The sequence below is a fragment of the Anas acuta genome, chromosome 6, assembly GCF_963932015.1.
Source record: "Anas acuta chromosome 6, bAnaAcu1.1, whole genome shotgun sequence".
Lineage (NCBI taxonomy): Eukaryota > Metazoa > Chordata > Aves > Anseriformes > Anatidae > Anas > Anas acuta.
In genome coordinates, this window is record NC_088984.1 from 19,081,884 (window position 1) to 19,095,413 (window position 13,530).

At 39.1% G+C, this 13,530-nt stretch overlaps 1 protein-coding gene across 8 annotated transcripts in view; it reads left to right on the plus strand.

Moving 5' to 3' along the window:
* Positions 1-13,530, plus strand: part of CSRNP3 (cysteine and serine rich nuclear protein 3) — a 103,885-nt gene that overhangs the window by 51,412 nt on the left and 38,943 nt on the right. The window contains exon 1 of one of the 8 annotated variants that reach the window (XM_068685636.1): positions 4,131-4,581. The exons of the other annotated variants lie outside the window; for them this stretch is intronic. The gene's annotated coding sequence lies outside the window, so the exon portion shown is untranslated. Of the gene's footprint in view, positions 1-4,130; positions 4,582-13,530 lie in introns of those variants that run through there. 8 annotated transcript variants of the gene reach the window in all.

The window sequence follows — 13,530 nt, forward strand, 5'->3', positions numbered from 1 at the left end:
GTTGTATACCTTGTAGAGTATTTAAAGAGAACTCACTGCTGCTCTGTGGCTGATTTGCACCACATAATTTAGGAAGTTGCTCTTGATCAAGGAGAACATTTAAGAGTGAGAAACTAAGGAAACTTTACATACTGCCCTTAAAACTGACATGACATGGCAAATGTGCCAGAAGTAGAAGTGCAGACTGGCACTGGCAGTCTTCAGTTTTAATGCTCTAGTCATCACTGTTTGGACTTTGAAGGGGAGATCACAAAGGTGCCAGAAATCAGAACAGTTTCTGAAGAGCTACTGTTACTGTTTTCACTCCATCTATTGAGCTGAGAATGTCTCCTTACCTTTCAAATGGATTTTGTCTGTTTTCCTAAATTTCACTGACTAGACTCTTATTTCAAAATATGGTTGTACTTCTCTGAAAATGTCATTTAGGGACATGTGAGTTTTTCATGTTTGTGAAATTCAGGAATCTAAAGTATGTTCTTTCTGACAGGCTACTGAAATCCTACAAGCCCCAGTATTTTGAACTGAGTAGTTAATGTGGAAATACTTGACAGTTCAGCTTTGGCTGTGATCTATCGACAGAAAGCACTATGTTGGGAGGCCAGGATGAGGAAGTGTATTTGATTAAATTATATTTGGTCTGGAAAGAAAGATGTGGAATTTATATTTAAGGTTATCCTACCCTGGTGGTATCGACAGTAACTTCAGATGGAGAGCTTTAATAAATATTTCACCATTTTCTCACAAAGATGTGCATTTTCAGTTTTGTAGAACTACTGAAATGGCACAGTTCCATGAGAAATTTGTGGCTACACCTCTTCCTGAGCTCAAATTAGAAGAGTTTGTGTGGGCAAGATTTGTGATCGTTCCTTCAGTAAAATCTATAGATCATCCACTTCCAAACCTGGAAGTCAATTCTGAGTCATTTGGCTGCTGAAGCTCATAAAATACAAGCCACGGCATCCAAACCATGCTGCTTCTAAGAGCTGGAGCAGAGCATGTGTTTGGTCTATAGGATGCATTTCATAAATCCTGGGCTTCTGATCTATTTTGTTACTGGACTGCAAAAAAGTTTGAGCAAAGCCCTTTCTCCTCATGATGTGGAAACTTGCATTATTGGTTTATTTAGCAGAATAGGTGTTCTCTCTTGCATTTTATTCTAAATTACAGGATTCAGCCGTTTAGGAAAAACAAGATATTGAGTGCAAAGAGATCCTTTTTGTCTCATAAAATTGAATAGTGCTGTCCCAGTAATTGTTTTGATTCATATCCGGATCATCCAACTGTGATACAGGATACGAACAGAATATTATGCTCAATGCATAGCAAAGCAATTTAGTTGTATAAAGTGGGAATGATCTGAAGTTGAAATCTTAGTCTACTTTTTGATAAATGGCTGGTGGGTTTTTTTTTGTTTTTTGTTTGTTTGTTTGTTTGTTTTTAATTCTGTGCAAGATCTTTATTTCAATGTTTATAATCTGTGTATAAAGTACTCAAGTTTAAATGCATACAGGCTAGAATAAAGCAGGCTTTTGCCAGTTATTCCTTTATAACAATGGAGATGATTTGATGCCCAAACTTGCTTAACAATTCCCTTTTGCTGTAGCTTCTGTGGAACAGGAAAACAGAAGAATGCTCCTCTGAATTGGTCTTTTTTCAGGGCAGATGTGGGATCTGGCAGACAAGTTACCTGTATGTACAATTTGTTGTCAGGGTCTTGATTCTGTTTTCATTTGAATTCACTAGGATCCTTATATTAGAGAAGAGAGCACTTCCTTACCTCTTGGCACCAATGTGGGACTTCAGGTGGAAGGATTGCTAAGCATTTGCACATCATACTTCCACTGGTGCTTCAAGGAGAGGTGTTTTTGGATTTTCCTAAAGAAGTCTGGTCTGTTACAGGACAGGTCCTGTATGATGAGTCTTGTTCAGATCTGCTGTGGAGTGGCAAGGGAGGTCTGGTTCTAAAGTCAATATGGGTTCTTGCCACTGTGAAACTCTTGGGTGATCTTTAACACCTTGGGGGCAAAAACGCGTCTCCACCATAGTATGCTGGAGCAGAAATTCCACAGGATGGCTCTGATAAAGACCTCCTTCTATTTAGTATACCTGTAAGAATAGAGTGTGGAATATATATGGAGTATATGGTATATATTTAGCTTCCTGAAAATGTCATTAGAATTAGGAAATTCCAAGTTCCACTGTGGTGGACTGAAGCATTTTTTCCCCAACCTTGAAGAGCTGAATAACTGAAGCTGCCTTTAGTGTAGTGTGAAGGCTGCTTGCTGCTATTGTCTCCCTGTAAAAACAACTCATTCCTGCAGGCTGGTTTAACAGTATCATGTTCTTAAATCTGTTTTCCTCTAACCTTCTTTCAAGTTGTGAAAAGGGCTCCATAGTATATATAATGGCACCCAGAAAGTGTGACGATAGTACCCTTTTCCTTACCAGTTTTTGTTCTTTCCATCTGCCAAACATTTGGTCTCCCCCCCCCCTCACCCCCTCCTTAGTGCTACTGCAGCAAAAATGCCTGCCTTTTGTTTATGTCTTCCTACACTAGCATCGTGACATCATCAATGATATCGCCAGGGGAAAAAATATTCGTAGCTGTAGTTAAACCAGCTGTTCGTTAGCAACCCATCTAGTCTGCTTTCATTTCTTCTCATTAATGTATATGTAATAGTGTTTCCTGCTTAAGAGATGTGGAAGGTTCTCCGCCACGAACCATCTGCTCTGTTGTTGTCTTTGGGTAGATAAAAATGGTGGTATTTTAAAATATACACGTTCTTGATAATAGAATTTTTTTATTTAACAAAATGAATATAAGATTCTAGAACAGATTCATCACTGGATTTAGCTGTGGGTAATTCTCTGTCCTTTACTACCCATCTTTTGTAATTCAGTGTAATCATAGAGACTGCATACCAGCTGATAGAAAACCTTAATAGTACATGATGAGTAAGATGCAGAGAACAATAAAGAATTTGAGAGTTTTGTCACTGATTTGCATGACGACAGTAAAGTGCATGAATTTGTTCGTCATGCTTGTTCCTTCTTCCATGCAAATCAGTGGCAAAACTTCCATAGGACCAGAATAATGCCAACAAAGAGCAACAAGCTGTCATTTATTCTAATGAGGGGGATTTTAAATAGAAGAAGTTGGTATTTCATTTGTGGAATGTTAATGAGAAAACAGTTTCTTTTTGCCAACTTGCGTTTTCAAAATGCTATGAATTGTTCCAGTGATAATTCACAATAAGATAGCTGCACCTTTGCAGTGTTAATGTTAGGGTTAATTACTTGTTCAGTACCTCTTTTTTGGATGGAGGTGTTCATTTATCATCACTAGCTCTGTGTTAGAATCGAATACCAGAATATTCTGGTATTCTGAGGTTGTAGTTAGGATATCTCCAGTAATTCCATAGTGGATTACTGATACATCATCAGTGGAAAAAAATATAATTTTATTTTTTATTATTTATATATAGCATATGTAAAATAAAACATTTATCTAAGTGTTGTTGTGATTTTGAATATGATTATTCACTTAGTCCAATATAAAATACTCAGGTAAATATTAAGCTTTTAGCCAATATAAAATATTCTTCATAATTTGTGTAAAAATAAATTAAAAAAAACCAACAAAACAAAAAAAACAACAACAACAAAAAAACACAAAACAAAAAAACACAAAACCCTGAGTGTTATCACATATTACCAAGAAGTGATCAGACTTCATTGTGTACTATATAATTTGTCATTTGGATCAGGGAATAATCCTTGCTCAAATGGCCAATTCTTATTCACCTGAGTAGTCTCACTGAAACCAGCAAAACTAATTTTATAACCAAAGATTACAGGATAATGCCCTTGACTGACGAGACAAATTTAAATCAAGGGCTGCTTTTTGGGAGCAATTTTTCATTTAGAAGCTTGTCCTCTACATAAAGGATAAACAGTGGCAGATTAAATGTGTTGGCACAATATTACCTCTTTAGAATATTAATTTCAGTGTGCATGATGTGTAGAGTGATGCAGATAATACAAGGTTTTTGCTACTGCCCACAAGAATAAAAAATACTTTTTAAAACTCTTGAATTTCTACTTGAACCTTTGTTACAATGGGAATAATAATAATAATTAAAAAAAAAAAAAAGTTGGGGATTTCCACAATGTCTGATGTCTTAATGAGCTAAAGGAGCTTTACAATTTGTTATTCCTTCCTCATGGTAGTCCTCAGCTGATTAAAAATAAATAAATAAATAAATCCATAGATGGTGAAATCAGCGGCATGCCTGGCTTTCTCAGACAAAACTCCCATGTGATCACACAGGCAGCCTCAGTGAGACTGAAGCTGCTCAGCAAGCAGTAGGTAATGAGTCTTTGTGCAGAGTGCAGCTCTTGTCGCTGAACAATAAAGCATATGGTACCAGCAATAAAACACAGGGCTGGGAAATTTAAGAAGATTCTGCTGGAACTAGGAAGACAGTGAATATGTCACACGTTATAAAATGATGATCAATCTGTTTGGGTTCCTAATTAATAAAAGCAGTGCATGGATTGGAAAAACAACAATTTGAACAGGTCAGTTTTTTTTTTTTTTTTAATATAGATTATTCACACACTTTAGTAGTGAAAATATAAGTGGTGGTTTTGCTATTTCCTTATTTTTAGTAAAGTCAGTTTTTTTGCATTTGGTAAGGTGGGATTGGAAAGATGCATGGTAACATGATACCAAGCTGAACTGTATAAATTTTGCCATCACATTCATCGTAAAAATGTTTTTAGTGTTATTCCTATGCAATTCAAAATTCAATTATGCATGGAAACCTGGACAGCAAGTAAAATTAGATTTATGCTAGATGGATCATTTGCCAATATCATAAAATATTTAATAACAACAATCTATTATTCTGCTATGTATTCAAGCCTAATTCTTTCTCGATGGGAGAGCTGTAGCGTTTGTTTGAAGTGTCTCAAATAGCGGACCACCGCAGCGTATCTGGGTGCACGGGGATGTGTTTTCGGTTCTGCTCAGCTGATTCTGGAGGTGGTTGTGCTGTTTGTAATACGCTTCTAGGGAGACAGCACCGGCGCGCTGCACCGCTGCGTTCGCTCCGTTCTGGTGTTAGCAGCACCGGCTCCGTTGTTATTTCCCGGCGGCTGTCGGTCCCCTCGGCCGCGGCTACCCCGACCCCCCTCGGTGTTCTCTGGAGGCCCGCGGCCACGATCGCTTCGCCGCCGTCCCGCGTCCCCTCGCCGCCTGCCCCCAGGCGCTTCTGTGCGCAGCCTCCCCCTTTCTGCACCGCTCCCGCTGCCCGGCGGCACCGGGCCGGGGCCGCGCGACCCCTCGGCTGCTGCCGGCCGCGCCGCTCGGCCCCGCCGGTTAAAACGTAAGGGCAGGAGGAGGCGGCGCGGGGCCCGCTGCGGGCCGGCACGGGCCCCTCTGCCCCTTCGGGAGGGGTGGGGGGGGCGCGCCCCCACCCTCCCCGTCCGCCGTCCCGGCGGGCCGGGCCCAGCCTGCCCCGCGGCGGGGGCGGGGCCATGCAAACGAGGCACCGGGAGGGCAGCGCTGCTGCGGGGCGGCGGCCGCGGGGTCCGGCCGGGCGCTGCCGGCGAGGCGGGGCCGAGCGCGGCGCGGCGCGGTGCGGGGCGGCTGCCGCGGGGCTCGCATCGCGCCCGGCCCCGGCTCCTCCTGCACCGCACGGCCGCGGCGATGGGAAACGCCGGGCTCCGCTTGCGGGTAGCGCCCCAGCCTGCGTGGTGGTGCCTCGCCATCGCTGCCTTCGGGCGTTTCTCCTGTAAAAACCGCTGCTGGAGCAAGCACTGATACAGCTCGGCCTGCGCTTTAGACAATGGGTCTAAAAGGGGGGGTTGCTCTAAAAGGGAGGTATTTGCTTCGTGATATTTCTTGCGTCCACTGGCAGTCTCACTAATGGGGAACACTTAAATCCCAGTAACATCTGCGGTGTATTCACCATCCGACTGGATGGCATGTGCTGAACTTACCACTCTGAGCTAATTTAAATGGGAAAAATAATAGCGAGTCTTGCAATTATCGTAATTACCACAGTTGTACAAAAAACACGGATTTCAAGATTAGATTTCTGAGGCAGTTAGGTACTTAGAGTAAATATGTACATAGATGAAATTATTGTTTTCTACTAAAAACAATGGGAACATCACTGCAGAGCAGCCTTCTCACTGTTTTAAGGGAATCTTTACATATATGTATGCTTGCCCTTCCCATACGTGCACACTGAAAAATAAACCACAGTTTTCCTGTGGACAAAACTATCATGGTTCAGGGATTCATGCTCTGAATTTCTCCCAGTATTAAGTTATTTTAAAAAATATAAAGAAAAAAAAAAACTTCTGGAGCAAGCAGGTGTTCTGTGTTCACATATTCAAGTTACGGTAATTTTGAAATGCACTTTTTTCCTGATCCAAACTCCATTAAAACTGGCTTACAGAAACATTTTGCTGCAACTTGATAGTGGACTTATTTGAGCATCATAAATAGCACCAAGTCTTTCTGTTGCATCAGACATTCTGGAGACAGAAACGTAATGTTGACCTCCTGCATTACTGAAATTAAGTGATAATTCTGCTCTTCCCAATTTACTTCAAGAGCTGAGAAGTCCAGGTCTGGTGTATAATGTTTTGGTTTGTGCATGCACAATGTTTATCATGTTCAGTGTCTTAGATATGTGGTCTAATTTATTTATTGGAAGGAGAAGTACACTTTTGTTGAAAAACATGTTGATTTCAGCAGATGTAAAAGACAAATAATAAGGTTTAAGTTTACTATTAATTGGATTAATAAATCTTGGCATAGGGTACATAGCGGAGAGTGTTCGGAAATTCATTCTAAAGCTTAAATATTTTCTCCCAAGTAGCAACAGATGCTGCTTTATAAAGCCCTTACTTGCTCTTAAGAGATACTTCTGCTAACTGAACCCTGAAGTTTAGGTTTTTTCCTCCCCAAACAAGTAGATAGAAGGTCATGCTGTAGCAAGGCAGGTATAATCTATTGCAAGATCAGTAAAGCTGTTTGAAAGATAAACTTACATGTAGTCTGTCCGTGTCTATCTTTATCCTTGCTCTGAACCAATTAGGATGCTGAGAAAAATTAGATTTATCAATGTGGCATTTTCTCAGTAAAATATCACCAAACACCATCGCAGCTTTAAAATGTTGATGCCATATGAAGTCCTTCTAGTGAGATTTGATCACTGTTGTTACATTGCTCTTTTGTAGGTTTTTTGACCCTGAGAAAGGGATTGAATGTAGCAAAAAGACAGATGACTCATCTGCAAACACACAAAGCTGGAAAGATTTACTTGATTAAAGAGATCTGAAATAAGTAGTAGGGCTTTAATTCTCCACAATATGGGTACCGTATTCTAATGAAACCTGTAGCAAAGAGAAACTGTGAATAATTGCTAACAACAACAACCTGATCTTTTTCTTCCTATTTCATTTATACATGTAATTCTCTCCAGCACATGCCCTTACCCTAGTCTTACTCTCCCCACACCCCCATGTTTGTATTTCTAGGCCCTTGGCATCAGTTCTCCATCACTTCATAGCTGTATCTCTGTTTTTCATAATGAAATAGGGAAAATGAGAAGAGGAACAGAAATATGTATCAACATAAAAAGTTGATGGAAAATCCATTCAATATTTAACTTCTCTAAAAGCAAAATCGGGAAAAAAATGAAAAGGAGCTGCTTGAGGTTTTCAGATTTTTTTAAGTTAAAATGCAAAAATTTAAGAAGTATCCTTGCTTGTAATTTAACATTGAAATGTATCAGAACACCTATGTTTAGCGTTTCTGACAAAAAGATAAATATCTTTCAGTTACTACTACATAAATCTATTTATAAAATAGTTATCTTCATTTTCTGACTCAGTGTGGGGCTGGTTAGTATCCTTCTGTTTCATAAACAATCGGGCTTTGCATATTTACCTGCACCAAGTAGTGTGGAATAGAAAACATGAGCTACAAGGTACAGAGTCTGACCCTCACCAGTCTTTCTGAGGGATCTGGGCAGCAACTAGAACATCATTTACCAACTGTAGCTTCACCAGCCCGCAGAGTCCTTGGATTTTGTTGTGGAAATGTAATCAATTGATGCTTTTATGTAGGGTAAGACCGTCATGTGAATAAGGCTCTGGGTAATGGTAGCTTTCATTAGCATTCTGCTTCTTTGAGGGCATCAGGAAGAGTTTGGTGTTACGTTTACTTACTTCATACTGGTAAATCATTTTTACATGTGCCTATAAATAAGTCATTTTGTTCATCTGTGCTGCAGATCAGGATAAATCGGTCTGTGTTGAGCACCATGCTGCTGCAGCTATTCTAGTGTCAGTACCCTAGCTAGCAGGCATAAAGCTAGCATGGGGATCTATAAAACACTGCAATAAACGTGCTATCTGCTTAAAGCAGAGGGAGCTGCCCTTGTGTCACCACTTCTGCTGCCACACAGCCCTGCCGACTGTGAAGCGGGGCTGACATTTCTGTACCAGCGCTGCAGCTGCTTCTGAAACCATCTCCCTGGGCTCCTGCAGGCGGAGGCCAAGGCTCCTCCAGTGCCTGGGAGCATCTGGGTGCTGCTGCTGCCAGGGTGAACTCGGCTGATACAGCTGTGGTGGTGGGAGGTTGTTTTTTGAGTAGAAGCCTGAATTCAGCAGTTAGCTTACCAGATTTGCAGTTTTCTCTTTATTAGAATTAAACAGAGTGTACTCTTAACCTAGCATGGATATGTTAAAAAACATAAGTTGGATCGCAGCTGTCTCCAGTTGTTTTTCCTAAGAAACAGCAAATCTCTAGCAAGCGTCATTTGTCTGGGAGTGAAAGGGTAAACAAAAAAATGTTGAAAGCCACAAAATTTATTTATTCATTGTTTTTAGTGTGCATAATAAATGATACCACTACTTATTTCCTTATTTCCAACACAAACCGTGAGAGCTGAGCAGTCTATTCTCAAGCCAACGTTTTTGTCTTCAAGTATTGAATTGCTGTGTGGGGAGGGAAACCCCATGACTCTTGGAGGACTTAAAGTGCTTGCAGAGTCCCCATTGTTTTGCTCTCCTGCAGTACCAGAGGCTTTGTTGAACCTTTGCTTTCAGAGTAGCTTAAGGTTTAACTTTGTAGCTTTTGGTTAAGTTGCTCAGTTGTTTACCATTATGCCCTCCTCGCCCACTCAGATTTCGAAGCAAGCATCTTCAACATTAACATGGCAAAGTGAAAATCACAGAGTATTAACCTTCGTCAGCTCCCCTGGAAAAGACAGAATAATCAGAGATTTGATAAAGCAGAATAAATTATATCAAATTAAAAAGAAAAAACACCATACCCATGTTTGAAAGTGTAATCCACATACCTTCACAGCAGGGCTTTTCAGGAGAGCATAGGGCAGATAATTAATTTTGTCCCAGAAGAATCCTCTGGCTGAGATGTTGAATGGTCACAAGGTGCTTACAAGTCAGGCAGTGCTATGGCATTGTGGGCTAGCTGCTTCGTTTCTATTCATCACTGACTTGGTGACAAGTATCTTGGGAACTGGATGGGTACACATACTTATTATTAGATCTGCAGCTTTTTGGTCAGCCTTCTGGAAGAGTTTTCGGCTTTGAAATATAAAGTGAACTGAACTGAAAAGGATTTTTAGACATGCTTCTTCTGATTCCAAGCCACTATTGCCACAAATTCCAGATTTTCTTTAATATTACATAAATAAATAAATAAATGTTAACAGTCGAGTTAATACAATTAGGATCTAATTTTAGATCAATCTCATTGTGGTCTATAGCTTTACATATTAATGCTGTGATAGTGTCATACATTTCCTTCAATGGGTGTTGTGTTGAGATGCAATCTCATGAGTGAGTGAGGACCAGTGTATAATTTTTGCTGGCCAAAACCACAAAGTTATTAAGGGTAAGATTGGTTGTAATTGAACATATGCTTTAAAAATCCTACCTTTTGAGTTTGTCAGTCATAAAAAATACTGAGAAAACAGTGTTATATACAAATGTTTCAGTTTATTGATTACACGTTTTGCCTCTACCTAAAAATCAACCTTTTCATTCTGTGGTCACTAAATTCAGGAATTTGAAATCTGAGTTTAGCTGATCTTTTTGACTGATTTCTTAAGGAAATAGGCTTATGCAGTTATGATTTTATTGTGCCTGTCATATTGTCCCATATGTCCATTATGTTTTCCTCATTATTTTTTTAACCCTTTAACTCATTTCAGCTGGGTTTCAAAGAGTAGTAGATTGTCTTCAAATATTCCACAAATATGTGGTGAGGTAGAGAAGAGAATGGTAGTTTACAGCAATGAAAAAAAAGTTTTCGTTATGACTAAATCCCTGAATATCAAGGTAACCACACAGAATGCATCAAATGCTCTGGGGAAGAGTATCAGTGAACCAAACCTCCTCCTGTGCCTTAGGTAATCTAGCGACAAGATGCACATCCATAAAGAATCAGGCTCCCTTAGTTTCACAGGGTATTTTTTTGTAATTCTGCATGTATTTCTAGCTGATAACTGAGTAGCTTGTTTTTAGCTGGTGCTAGTTGTAGAAGAAAAGGTGAATTGTCAACACTACATACATTTCAGTGACAGGAGGGAACTTGTCAGTTGTTTTATTATATCAATTAAGTATTACCTGCATTCAGTAATGAGTTGTGCATCTTATGGGTTTTTCAGTGAATTTTCTTGTTTAGTGTTTATTATCAACATATTATTGCTAAAAAAAAAAGAAAAAACAAACAAACAAACAAAACATTTTTTCTGGTTGTGTAGATAGTGAAACATCAAAAGGTAAATAATAGAAGAAAAAAAACACAACAACCTTCTTTTAAATTAAGTATGATTTTTGTGGGCCTGAATGCCTCCTTAGTACTGTCTTGGGTGTGCATTAAACCTGCAAATTGTAACATTTTATGTTGGTTGTACTTTGTCCTTGATTTAGACATGAAAGCTTGAATTATTATAGCCATAAAGCTATTTTGGAAGATAGTAGTTTCAAAACATTACAGCCTTCCAGTAGATATTAATATTTTATATTTTCCAGTCTGAATAGTTTTATTGACTGTTCTCTGGAGAAGAAGATGCACTTAAACATCTTTTTACTAATTTTGGCTAAGCCTTGAACGAAGACATGACTTTATGATCATGCTATGGAGCATGCTCATTTATTTCTTTGGTGGTAATTGAATGTTGTCTCCTCCTGAACAAAATTGTTTTTGTTTACAGGGGCTTGTTTCATCTACACTGTTCATCAAATATACCTGCTAAAGAAAGTAATGTGAAGTAATGTTTTCTCTGATACTTTTGAGCTGCAGTTTAGTTTATAGTATTTTTTTTTTTCCCAGTTTACTGGTAGAAAAAGGTGTCAGAGTTAATCTCTTCAAGAAGTGTCTTGAGCTACCATAGACATTAATCTGTGACCATGTCACCAAACTACTATTAATGACTGCACAAATATGTATTTGGTGTCTGAAAAATTCTCACAGCCTTGCGAGGATATTAGCTAATTGGCTTAATACTGTTCTTTCTATTCTTTCAGTTTAAAAACAAGATGTTATGGGAGTTTTTTTATGGCTTTGATCTTCAAATAAGAGAAAAGGGACAAAAAAAACACAACAAACCAAAATCTCTTGCTTGGTGGCTATCAGATTTTAAGTTAAGTTATCAGATTCCCTTCCCTTCCCTCTCCTCCCCCCCCCCCCCCAAAAAAAATAAAAAAGCTCACACTGTAACTTTTAAATGACTTGTTGTTGAAGTTGGAAAGACATAAAAGACATGATCCAACCATCCGGGCTCCACGCAAATTTGTGTGTTTTCCCTCAGAGAAAACCTGGAAGCTGCTGGCGCTTCCAGGTCTGTATCAGGACTTTCATGGGCACATGAGAAGGTATTCGTGCAGCTGTGCCTTTTCTTAAGTGGCTGTGACAAGGCAAAGGCATTGGGTTGGACACAATCATCTGCCAAGCTGGAATTTGAACGCTGAATTAAGGAGAGGAAAGTTGAAACAGCCTCCATTAGGGAACGTGCTGAGCATGCCTATTGTATAACAAACTGCAGCAATACTAAAACGCAAATGGCTGCTGGCTGTGCACAGGCAGCTCTTTAATATCTCAGGATTTGGTGCATAATAAACTAAGACCATTTTTCATTCTACTTATGCTACAATTTCTTATTAACAATATTTGTTAAGGCATATTAAACAACTGCATCAAATGTGTATACGTAATTAAATTTTTTCAGTGTGTGACAAAAGGAAACCTATGTTAGAAGAGCAACAAAATTTGTTTTTGTTGCAATGAAATAGCAATGAATAATTGGGAAATAGCATAATTCTTGCACTCATATGACCCTTTACTTTGTATTTATTTTGGTATCCAAAAATCTAATATTTACACTTTAGAGATGCCTGTTGAAGCTACGAATACATTTCACAGCACTGTGACTGTATTAGGGCACCGTTCTGCTGGACAAATCAGTTCTGCTGAGAAGCAAGGTATATTGGTACAACTCATCTGCTTCTGCCGTTTGTGCTGGCTTCCTGAAAGTGAGCTAAGCTAGTGCATATCCTTAGCTACATGATCAAAAACATAGCATAGATGAATACCTGTGGCATGATAACACAACTTCAAGGACGTCTGTGTTTTTTGTATCTGCTTTGTTTACCACCTCCTTTATAACTGGCCTTCAGTGATCATGACAGCACATGGCTGCACTATTTGACTTATAATTTTTCTTAAACAGTGGAGAAAAATTGAAACTCCGCATTTTTGGATCAGCTACCAATTTCTGCAGGAAAGGAATTTTTTACTTAAGTCTAAAAATCCTCTCATCTTTTTTCTCTCTACAGTTTTACCTCATCTGTTGTGCTGTTACTCAGTCCATATTGCCATCAATTGTCAAGAACTTACAAATGTTCATTTGTTTAGGCACTTATTTGATATTTGAGAGATGTCTCCACTAACAATTTCAGGTCTTTTCCTCAAAGTCTTAGGGAGTGAGAGTTCTTTCAACCACAAGAGTTGCAAAATTTTGGTTTGTTTGTTGTACTTTTTAACACAGATAGAACATTTCCCTGCTGTTTGTTCACAAAAGTAATTGGACTAATAAAGAACTGAAAATAAGTCTTAAAATAAATGGGCAAGAAGTGAGAGAATAAGAGCAAGCTCTTTGTGTTCCTGTTTCCAGAACATATTTAGAGGTCAGAATAGCCAGCATAATTGATTCCTGCCAGAGGCAGTATGAATTTATATCTTTACCCTTGACTTGACTTCTAGCCTGTATTTATTTAGCCGTTTAAGTTGTTGTAGCCATTTCACTTGACCATCTCCTTTGGCAGCCTCATTGTTGCCACCTCACTTCCTCCATGTTTGGAATCATAATGGCTGGAAATATTTTTGAAAGAAAGTGTCTATAGGCTACAACAAAATTCTGTGTCACTGTCTAAATTCAAGTGCTAATGCCCTCTCAATTAAATCAAGCCCTGTTATAG